Here is a 12,352-nt window from a genome sequence, read left to right as displayed (position 1 = left end):
ACACATAATCATGATATCTAGATGCAAGGTCCTAAGAAAGCGGTAACACATAGCACATAGACATGCAAAACACACATAAGGCAAATAAAGCAAATAAAGCCCTAACTATTACATTCGGGGAAAGCCTACTACAATCTAAGAGGGGAAACGGAATAAAATAAAATAATAACCTAGCTATTACAACTTTGGCATTCAAGTGCCTTTCAAATGATCGAAATTGAAAATAACTATACAAAACTAAAACAAATAAAGTGGATAAATAACTAAATAAATAAAATGAAAATATTCAAAAGGCATGCAATTAAGCACATAAATCACGTAGACACATAGGGTCAAATAAAGTGAAAATAAGGGATAGAGTGTACCTCCCTTGCAATGGTAATCAAATGAAGGAAAAATAGCTTCAAAACAATAAAAGGGTCAAGGCACCAATTAAATAGTAAAGTATAAACAAAATCACCAAATCCCTCCCAATTGCAACTTAAATGAAATCAAATAATTCATAATTTCCAAGAAAAGTAAATTATTGATCAAATTTCTAAAATAGAAAAACTACTAAGGACCCAATTGCAAATATTAACCAATCACTCAAGCCCAATTAACACACTTTGGGAAGTTCACGGGTCCAAGAGCAAAGGAAGAGTCAAGTAATGGTTGAAAATGCAATTACTTTAGGACCCAATTGCAAGAAATTAGAACATGATTGGGCCTTTGTAGCATAGACAGAAGCTAAGGGGAGTAAAGTACAATTTTTCTTGGACATTTTTCATGCAAAAGCATGCAACCCACGAAGGAAACTTGTTTCTGCAAATTCTTTTGTGCTTCGTTACTCACCATGCACATCACCAACAAACCTCTACAATCACAAGACACCACTCCCAATCATTGACCCACTTGGATTCCCCACTCTTATTACAAGACTAAGGGAGAAAAACCGGATTGATGACTGGCAGTAATGCAAGAAATAAAAGCAAAAGAAGAAACAAAAATGCAGCAATAGCCAAACAGAAGTGCAGCAAACATTTCCTCATTTCTCTGTGATTTTACAACTTCATTAGCTATTCAGGGAGCTCACATTAGATTCCAAAACCATCATAAAACATTAGCTTAGACATGCAAACCAAGGGGAGATGAGAAAACTGGCAAGTTCGAAATCATTCCTATGTTTCTTGCTGCAATTTTCATTCAACAGCTTTTGCAACCCCATGAAACTTTCGGCCAGCAAGATTCATGCAAGACTTGGTCTATTTCCAATTAAACATGGCTAAATACCCATTAATAATGGGATTCTTGGAAGACTTTCATGCAAGTTTCATGCAATAAAAGAAGACAAGAAGCTTCTGCAACTAATTTCTATTAAAACTTCAACAATCGAAAAGTGAAAACTGCTGCACTTTGCTTCTACCATGTTTTCCTTGCTGCCAAACTTTGCAGCTTGTGAGCAAACCAGAGAAAAAACAACCATCATTGACACAAGATTTAAATGTACAAACAAAGTGATGAAACCCAATTTGTGAGCTATTGCAGGAATCAAAAACATGAGCTAATGCAGCTTCATGCAAAATGACATGAGAAAAACTTTCTGCAATTTTTCTGCTGTAAGTTCGCAGCTCCAGCTCACGTGAATGATATAAAAAATTGTACAAAAAGCTCATTGTTCATCAACTTAACTCACCCGCCTCTCCAAACATCAATCTTAACATTGGTCAAACATGGTTGCCTAGGTGGAGAGGATTCAAACTATCCCAAACTGAGAAGATTCAAACCAAGAAAGCGAGGAAACAACCAAAAGAAGCATTTGATATGTTAACTCTCGGACCATGAAGCAAATAAAGTACTAAACATTTACACAAAGAGCTCCGAGACAAACAACATGCAACCATGAAGAGACTTATGGTGAACATACTCATCATACATCAATGGAACAGCAAAGATCATCCCCCAACTTTGATCAAGTCAAGAAACCCCCCCCTCGGCAATTAACGAAATGGCCGTTGCTACAAACAAACAAAGGGCTTCAACCCTGTTGCAGCAACTTCCAGCCCCAAAAGAGGACTACGAAGCCTAATTCATTATACAACAACCTCACCTAGATCCCAAACAAACCCAGAATCATTCTAATGCAAGAAACCAGAACAGGAAAAAAAAAAGAAACATAGTCTGTCATGGGTAAAGGATGGAACGGCTCTTTTGCCGTATTTTTCCTTTTGGCAGCAAGGAAAACAACACTCAATGCAGACATCATATTCATGGCATTTCAATCCAACAGCAAATCACAACAAAACGTCAAACAAATCACAGTTCCAGCAACCCAAAGAACACAAATCTGATTTTGCTCGTACTACTGCATCAAACCAAGAATCTTACGCTTGTTGCAGCAGACTTTATGCACGAAACTCAGTCCAGGGCAAAACTAACCCAAGCAAGAGGATCATCAAGCCTTCTTCATACTTTTAGGCAGCGAAATTCTTTAGTTTAAACACCAAACAACCAGACAAAAAGGCACACAAAAACCAGGAAAATCTGTGACTGCTGCTGGATTTTATTATCAAATCTACAAGTTCTATAGACCAGATCCTAGATTGACGAAAGAAAGAAAGAAAAAAAAAAACTTGCTACCTATGCCCTTCATTTTCGAAACCCAACGCTATAAACACACAGGAGCAACAGTCAGAGGGCCTGAATTCCTTTTGAAGGCATACAGAGAACGCATAGGACGGACTCTTTTGGCTCAAGATTGGCACTTTAGGGCAGTCTATCAAGCAAACCACAAGCATGAGAAAATTCAATGATGCATGAACGAGGAAAGACAAGGAAAGGCTACCTTTACTCCTTTGGATAGCAAAACAGTGCCTGAATGGCGGCGCAATGAGCTTCAGTGAGGGCTGAATGAAACTGGAAAAAATGTTTCACCTTTTGCTGCGGCTGCCTTCCAAATTCTGCAACACCTCTCTTCTTGCTTCTTCCTGGGCCGAAAGCTTTTTCTCCTTTCCTTCTCAGTCTCTTTCTCTTGCTCTCTTCTCGATACCTTCCCTCACCCTGGTTTCTCCTCTTGTTCAGCCGAACGCCTCCCTCAATCTTTTGTTTCTTTTTCCTCGCTCTATTTTCTTTACCCGCCGTCCGCCGCCTCCTTTTTGCTTTCCTCTGGTTGTCCTCTCAAACCCCGTCGAACCCCAGTTCCTTCTCGCTCTCCCTTAGTTTTCTCTCCAGCCGCCCGCTCATCTTTTTATCAGCCCTCTCTCAGCCGTCACCTCTCTCTGTTTTCTATTCTCTCTCGCCGCCACCCTGATTCTCTTTCATTCCCCTTTCTCTCTTGGCCGAAAGCTTTTTTTCTATTTCTGCCCTCCCCGCGTCACTCCTCTCTCTGGTTTCTTTCTTCAGCCGTCCAAAACCTCTCCGAAACCCTAGCCTTCCACAGCTTTTTATATCCGAAACTCCCTCCTGAAACCTAGCATCTAAGGCACGGAAAAACTCCATCTCTTTTTGTATTTTTTACAACCTTAGGTCTTCATAGTTTCTAATAAACCTTGGATCAAGCCAGGTGTTTTCTATTTATCCATCCATATAAATCCATTTAATTTAATGGTTTTACTTTGATTAACCATTTAAAACCAATACTATAAATGGATAATCCAAATCCATTTAATAATGGATTATATGGATGGACAAATAGATCTCAATCCAAATTGCCACCTCTAATCAGACGGAGGAGAAAAAAATGAAAATAAAGGAGCTTAACAAAATATTACAAAGCCGAAGAAATTGCAGCACTCTCCGCTGTTTTGTTTTTCGCCTGGAAATATAATATGAAGGAATGGGCTCGGATCCTGTGTGGCTCCGGGTGCATGAGCTTGGTTTTCTTTTTCTTTTTTCTTCTTTTTTTTTAAAATTAGTTAAATCAAATATAAAGCATATTTTTGAACAATTTTTTTTTGACAAATCTTAATACTAAAAAGTCTTAAAATAAAATTAAACGACTAAATGAGCAACATTAAATATGGAAAAATAAATAAAAACTAGAATAAAATAATAAATAATACTAATAATCTAAAATACTATAAAATGCTAAGAAAATGCCTGAAACAAAAATCATGAGATTAGTAAATAAAAATAGATAATAATTATCACTAAAAATAAAAATAAGAATAAATTAAAAATTTGGTGTCTACACTTGTATTGCAACCGTCGAAACAACGTTAAATGCTGGAACTGTGTTTGCCACCCTTTTCCCTAATTTTAATATGTCTTTGGCAGATCCTCATTTCCTTGATGCCCTTAAAGTACAGGTCCAGATTATTGGAGTAGATCAAGTTCAGGATGCAATTGCAGCAACTCTCCATTACCAGATGGTATCTAGAGTTCAGAATCATGCTCTTGATCTTAAGGTTCCTGGAAGTGAAGATGCTCTTCTTATCCAAGTTGATGAGAAGAATTCAACATCCTGCACGCATGTTCCCCGACAGATTTCTAAATCAGATCTGGTCCAATTATTACCTAATAGTTGGATTACTGATTATGAAAATCTACATACACAGGCTAATGAACCTCTTGAGTCATCCACCTCAAAAATTACAAAGACAATCGAAGGAAGAACTTCAATTTCATTTGATCATTCCCATTTGAAATCTTCCTCTAAAGCACTTCCTGCTATTTTGCTTGCAGAAATTCCAATGGAACTACCAACAGAAGAAAGAAAGACATTGGGTTGTTATGAAGAAAATTGTCAGAAATGTGACAGCCCCACCTCCCCCTAAGGCGAACCAAAGGGTTTGGCGGACCGCCTGCCCAGTTCTCGCCGGGACTACGGATCCGGAACGAGCGTAAACCCTACCAACCACTCAAAAGAACTTTGAGAAGATAACATACACTGTCTGAAACCCAAACAAGCACAACAACTTTGGATAACCCTAGAAAAGAACATTTCCAAACCAAATCAATTTAGGAACATGGTTAAACACTTTTATATACACATGGTTGCAAATTTACAATTCAAAAGGGAATTGTTTGGTTAAAATACATTTAAGGTTTTCCAACCATCGAGGAGCTATACAAAAGAATACTAAAACTAGCTCAACTCATGCTTCAAACATCATAGTCTTCAAAAGGTGATTTCCTGTAAGGAAAATAAGGATAACGAAACGGGGTGAGATAGAAGCTCAATGAGGTACCAAAAATTTAACAGTAGAAATCATGAGAAAACATTTATAGGACACATATCCGCATCAAGTAAAAGAAATGAACGAACATCACAATTTCAAGGATATAGGTGGCTCTTAGGAGCCAAATCCCCGTTGCAATACTTGATCCAGCCTTGTTGACCCTCCGTCAACGTTCAAATAAAGGAACCAATCCAGTAGATCACCACTTTAACGCCAAAATTCTGTTCACCAAACATACCCCTTACCGGGCCCGAACGCCAAACAGGAACAGGAATGGTAATACTCGAGTATACCGGAATCAAGAGTCTCAATACCCAAAGATTCCCCCAGGAACAGGCACCCATGGATTGTCAATTATCTTGACCAAGCCCTCGCTGACTCGATTTAATTAACTCCCCATGAGGTTGAGCTCAGGTTTAACAGGAAGGTCGTTGGATACTCTTCCAAACGACATCATAACAAGTGCAAGTAACAAGTTCAAGTACATAACAAGTACAAGTAATAGATTCCAGTTTGTTCAATACAGGCAAGAGAACGAGTGTGATAAAGTACACCCTCGTCTCATACAAGATAAACAGTCAGGAAAGATATTCAACTAGCAATTTGCAAGTACAGGAAACCAGTTTAGCAATAATTCAGGGGAGTGGTACACTCACCTGATCAAACAAGGATAATTTCAAAAGTTTCCTTTCCAAGTGTGGCTTTACTCACCGGCACCTCCTAGAACAATCAAGGCAAACACTTAAGACTGGACTCCAAAACCTAATAAGTGGAATTCGCAAGTAAAACTCGATTACAAGTCAGGTGCCTATCCAAATGAACCATTAATATAAAGCGAAGAGGTGACTTTGGAGTGAAAAGATAACGATTAGTCCTAAAGGCATGAACAACCTCAAAACCCTACCTATAATGACTGACCAACTCCAAATTTGAAGTAGAAAATGAAAGTAAGATCGATACTAGGAAAACAGGATTTTCCAGTTTCGCACAACCCTATATGAAAAATCATATCTCAAGTTTTGTAATTCCAAAATTAGTAAAAGTTATACCGTTGGAAAATAAATTCAAAGGGCTATAACTTTCCAGAGAACACCCTCATAAGATTCAGAACGCAAGTCAGTCAAATTCAAGCCTCAAGTTGCTGCTTTATCCAGTGAAAGACAGAACAGGTACAATATTTCAGTCAATTTTGAAAAATCACCATAAATGGTACAGACATAAACAGGGTCCGAAATTTTCACGGTTTATAGCCCTATGAATCTAGTTTAAAACACAATAAACGGAACTCAATTACGACATTCCTACATCAAGATATAGTAAATTTCCCAAGACTGTGCAGAAGCTCCGCGAAAATTTTGACAGCATTTCCCTTGTCTTTCTTTACTTTCCAACCAAACCTCAACACCCACAAATCACAAGCTATCAAACACCTTTAATTAGTGCCACAATAAGGCTCGAATACGAGTCATAAACCGAATCCACATATTACTAGAGTAAAATCATATGGAACGTATAAGTGCAAAATCAAACTAGGACATATGCGGAAACGAAGTTTGGGTTGGAAAACAAAAGGCATGTTTGCTCTTGCTTAGCGGAATTAATGCAACTGAAGCTATCCTTGTCGGATTGAGGTGTAATTTACACCGTTTCAAAACTAAGGAAAAGGGATACAATGTTGAAGAAGGCCACTCAGTCCAGTTCTTACCCTAACTAGATCAAATTCACCAAAACAACCCCAGATTTTTCAGTTCGCAGCTTACTGTGAAATTCAACGAGCAGTCCCACTACAAAAAATTATTTCTTTCGTGACAATTTTTTCATGACAACCAACTTATTTGTCAGGAAAACCATACCTTTTATGACACTTTGTCAGGCAAATATCCTTCAAAAGGCACTGCTACTTTAAGCATATTTTTCTACTATTGCTCACGTCAATTCGTCAGGAAAAGTTTTCATTCTCCCACCAGTTTTTCCCACCAGTTTTTTCCCTTTTGGACCAAAAAAGAATTTAGAAGGACATCAACTTATGACATAGAAACCGGGAAACAAAAACACTTGTTCCATCTCTCTTTCTTTTGGAACAACAACGACAAAGAAGCACTTCTCCAAATCTGTAACTCATCTTCATCTCTTTCAACAAGAGAGACAACACGATGGTCTAAGGTGATGTAAACATCAAATAATCCTTCAATTTTGTCTTGAATCAGTTCCCTTTCTCCAAATCCCCCTTCAATTTTGTCTTTAATTGGTTCCTTTTTTTTATTTTTATAGTGGGTATTTTATTCATCTCTCCCTTTCTCTGTTCGTCGAAACCTAGGATGATGCTTCAGTTCTTGTGCCTGGGGATATAATCAGTATAAAACTTGGTGATTCTGGTTCTGGTAATGATTTGGGGATGCTAATTGGGGATGCTTCACTATACGATTGAGTTCAATTGGGGATGCTAATGATATGGCTGATTCTGGTAACGATTTTAGGGGTTTCAAGGCTGCTAGTAGGGAAGTTCAATGCGTAGGCGCATTATTTGCTCTGTTCGAATTTCTTTTGGACTGTTGTGTGCTTTTAGGATTTCATTTGTGGGTGTGATGCTTTTGTTGATCTTAATGTTGATTTTTGGTGAAAAGGATTCTTTTTCATGTTCGTTCGCAAAAGCAATTTGGGAAGCTTCGATTGAACTTTGCGTTTCATTCTTTTTCATGTTCGCTCGTAGTTTCGGATTTTCTAAGTTTAATTCCTTTTGCAGGAGAAAGGAATTACTGACCTTGAATCATGGAAAGGTACTTCGAAATTATCATTGAGCAGGTTTCAACCAAAACCCATTATCATTTTGCTTGAAACTATTGCCATTGCCTATTTGAGTGCCAGGGGTGGTTAGAACATTGAACTTGTGATATGATCACCCCTAAAACAACTTTGAATGCCAAGTATAATATTCTTTCTACATGTTTTAGGAGGGATAGTTGGAATGGTTTTGTGATACATATTACATGATTATGCATGTATAACATGTATGAAAAGTATGTTTTGCTGTGCTTGTTTTCCGACTCGTACCCGTTTCAAACAAAAAATCCATTATTGTTTGAGATTTAAAGCTTTGATACTATAGACCATATTTCTTGACATTTCTTTAGTTCAGAGTTTCTTCACTCTTGAGGAGTTAAATAAATGTATCATATGGTTTTGTTACCTGAAAGTTTAGCTGCATTTTCAGCTTAAGTTAGTTCCCATTGGTAAGATGACTACATTATCAATGGTGTCTCTTTTTTTGGGATTGCAGGCGACTGCTTGCAAGCTGTGGCGGCAAGTTGGAGAATCTTTTAATCCTCCAAAGTAAGGGCTGCTGTTCATGAATTGATTGTAATTGAATGACATCTTGTATCATGTTGCATGTTGTCTGTTGCTTAAAATTTTTTTTTTTACTTAAGTTGACACTGGGTATGCTAAGTTTAAAACAACTTTTAAGATAAGTAGGAAACAAAATTCTAATTGAACTTTAACCTCCTCAGCAATTATCTAATTGTGTTATTCGTAATAAGTAAAATGTGTACTGAAAAATTTGATTCTTAAAGAAATGGGAAGAGGAATGGAGGACATAGTTGATTTGCATGTGTGTCAATTTCATATTCTTGCCTCTGTATTCTTTATGTTTATCAAATGTTCCTTTAGGCTTGTTCATCGGAGCCATTGGAACACTGAAGGCTCTAAATTTTTGTGCCGCTCTGCTTCATTCTTATCTCCAAAATCGTTTGCTTGCCCCCTATCCTCAATTATTTATAAGCCTTGGGCAATAAATGGTGAGTGGTTGACCTCCTAAATATTTGTCTTACCACAAATGTTTGCTCTTTTACTGTGGCCATCCTATGATTGCTCTCCCAGTATATTTTCCCCCTGTTTGCAACAATAAAATCTTATTAAATGTCAGTAGGGTTAGACCAGAGGCTGTTGTCCCATTATTACTATCCTCAATTTCCTAAAAGTATTAAGAGATTATCCACATATTCAAATTTTAAGATTACAGTTTACTTTTCCTAGTCTTTAATTGCCTCTAAAGCTATTCTTATGTGCATTCCTTTGCTAACATATTATTTTTATGAATTTACTTGGAAGTGTTTGTACTCTTTCTCCTCAAGATTAGTATGCAAAGTTGCTCTATGTTGATTCTCCCAATTTTATGTCCACGTCTCAACTTTCTGTACCTTTGAATTGCCTTCAACACCCATCTGTCTTTTGGCCCACATGGCACAGGCGAAAAACAAAATTTTTCAATATATGCATCCTAATAGGTAGAAGAGGTCATTCCTGGGTGAAAGTGTACGAGTTATTGTCCATGAATTGTTGACTATCTCTGTTGAAATTGGTCTTTGGTACTTGTGGTTATAATTGTCACCGTGTATCTAGCTCGCTATGTCTTTATTGTGTTTTGATGCTTTAATTCCAATAGCATGAATAATATTCAAAAGATTTCATAACCTCTCCTTTATTTTCTCCATAACAACCCTTATCTTTAAGTTATTTGTTCCTCCTGAAGCCAGCACTTAGTCACAAGCAAATAAGTCTTATGAATCACTCAAACCATTCCAACCTTTCCAGTTTGGAATAAATCTGTCTGTGTCACAACGGGGTAGTTTCAGATTTTGTCTTTACAGATCATTATAGTGGATAAATGGTAATATTTTATAGTGCAAGTTCACTTGAAAGAAGGTCAATGTAAATTGAAAAAAAAAATTGAAAATGGATGATATAGGCTTTTATGGATAGTTTTCAGTATACTTGAAATTGATTTTTCAAGAAAATGGCCTTCTAAGGTTGTACCTTGTATTGTGCAACCTATTCTTACTCATGTTCTTTTTCTGATTTTTTGTATACTCTTTGATGTATATTTTACATGTTCGCTAAGGAGTAGGCTTTAACTGTTTTAGTAGTTATTATTGCTATAAAGATTAGACACGAGAATTTGAGAATAAAGAAATTCAAATGCTATTGATGTGGCATTATCTTCAAAATTTGTTGTTGATTATGCATTAGATGTGCCATCGAATGATTTTTCATAATCTATTCTACAAACTAGATATAGGTACATGGTCCATGACATGGCGCAACATATTTATTATATCAACATTGCTGTTTTCAAACTCTTTATAGTCGGTTACATATGATGATTATCTTAAAATATCTAATTTTGCATTTCTTCATATTTAGCAGAGCAGACCTGCACTCTCACTTGCAAACCTACCCACCTAATACCAACTTGCAATCTGAACCATAATCTTCAAACTCAACTTTGGAGCCTCAATACCACCTAATAACAAAAATACATGTTGTGCATGCCATTCTATTATTTCTCTGATTTCAGATTTTTCTTGGTTTTATTGTACAGGTTTGGGATGAACTTGTGGATTGATTTTGGCTCATGCTGAAGGACTCCTCTATTTTGATATCATCCATCTCTAGTATTTTGTTGACCATGGAATTGAAGTCCATCTTTTGGTTTTAGCATATGTTAGGTATATGGCAGTTATCTAGGGAGAAATATCAATATTTATATTGGTTTCAAATCGTGGAATGGGATGATATGTAAATGTTTGACATGGTTAACTTTTGTGGTTTGACATATTATGGTTGCCTACTAATGATAATTTGTGAAGTTTTGGTTGATATTTTGCTTGCATACTTTTATATTTTGATTGGATGGAGTGTCTAAATAGATGATATGGTCATTTTGTTGGCACTAAAATTGTTGGGCATAAAAGTGATGTAGCTATCGTCAGGAAAAATGACATTGTGTTGTCATTAAAGTTTCCCGACAAGTTTCAATGTGTGACTATTCTTGACAATTGAAAATTTAGTGACAAAGTTCAGGGTCTTTCTTGACAAAGGCTCGTCAACAATATGAGGTCTTTTCCTGACGACCAAATCATCACTATTACCTTTCCTGATGATTCGTCACAGAAAATAAAACTTTTCTTGACGAAAATTTCAATAGTTGTCAGGAAAATCTTTTGCCGACGGTGTATAGGTGACCAATCTTCTCTGACGATGTTGGTGTCACAAAAACTTTTCCTGACGAAACGCGTACCTTTTCCCAACAAAAATTGCTGTCACTAGAAATCTTTTTTTTTGTAGTGTCCTGATTCATTCAATCATATCTCAGCACACACAACTCCAAATTAGGTAATTCCAAAGCCATATGAAAGCTAAGATACAAGGACATAATTCTTAAGAAGATACCAACAACCAATTCGGTAATATTCCAAGTCAAACTAACCAATTACCAAAGCTAATTATCAGTTTCGGATAGAAACATGGCAGCAGGGGTATTTCAGTCTTTTAATAGGCTACGTCACTCCGATTGGGCTGAAATTTTGTAGGCAACTATAAAACATCATTTTGTACAACTTTCATGTTTTAACCTCAAGCTAATTCGGCCTCTAACCTGCTCAAATAAATTCGGACAGAACAGGCCTGTTTGAAACCCTAACCTGGAATTTTTGCTTCAAACCAGAAATTTTCCACTAATCATCACAATTATCATACCAAAGCTTCATTCCAACCCATACTAGACCATCATACATGGCCAAACAACATTAAACATATAAAAACAGAAAAATTAAGCATAAAATCAAAAATTCATCAAACACCACCAAAAGTCATGAAAACCTCCACAAAATCACCTAACTAACCTTCACAAGTCATGAATTCATCATTATCAAAGCCAAAGATGGAATTTCTTGACTACTCACCTTGAAATCTCAAGAAAGGAAGCAACTTTACACCACTATCTTTCAAACCACTTCACCTATTACTTCACTACCACCTAGCTAAGGGTTTTTATGGAGTGATTTGAGGTTTTATCGGTTAAGTTGTGAGATTGAGCAAGATTGAGTAGAAGAAATTTGATAGCTTTTCTTTCTTTTGCTCTTCAAGAAGCTTGGCCAAGAGAGGAAACAAATAAAAGGATTTTTGGCCAATTTTTGGTATTTATTTGGTAAAGGTGGTAAGATGGTCTTATGGTCAACTTCCAAGTCCAATAGCAAAGTGACATTTGTCCCTCTCTTTAATGCTAGGTTATCCTTTTGTCTCTCCACTCTCATCCATATAACAACCTCTAATTATCTCTTAGCACCTAGTAAATTAATTCCAGTATCCCAAACTTAACCTAATTGGCCGAATTTTACCGAACTTTCCGCACTAGC

The 12,352-nt window shown here is 36.7% G+C and overlaps 1 long non-coding RNA gene across 1 annotated transcript; it reads left to right on the top strand.

The window, feature by feature from the left end:
• Nucleotides 1-8,432: 8,432 nt before the first annotated feature.
• LOC113711024 (uncharacterized) lies at nucleotides 8,433-10,814 on the top strand. The gene is made up of 2 exons (XR_003453064.2): nucleotides 8,433-8,489; nucleotides 10,537-10,814. It is a non-coding gene; the product is annotated as an uncharacterized lncRNA (long non-coding RNA).
• Nucleotides 10,815-12,352: the final 1,538 nt, after the last annotated feature.

The sequence above is a fragment of the Coffea arabica genome, chromosome 10e (assembly GCF_036785885.1).
Source record: "Coffea arabica cultivar ET-39 chromosome 10e, Coffea Arabica ET-39 HiFi, whole genome shotgun sequence".
Lineage (NCBI taxonomy): Eukaryota > Viridiplantae > Streptophyta > Magnoliopsida > Gentianales > Rubiaceae > Coffea > Coffea arabica.
Note: the sequence above shows the minus strand (reverse complement) of the source record. Positions and strands in the feature narration are given on the sequence as shown.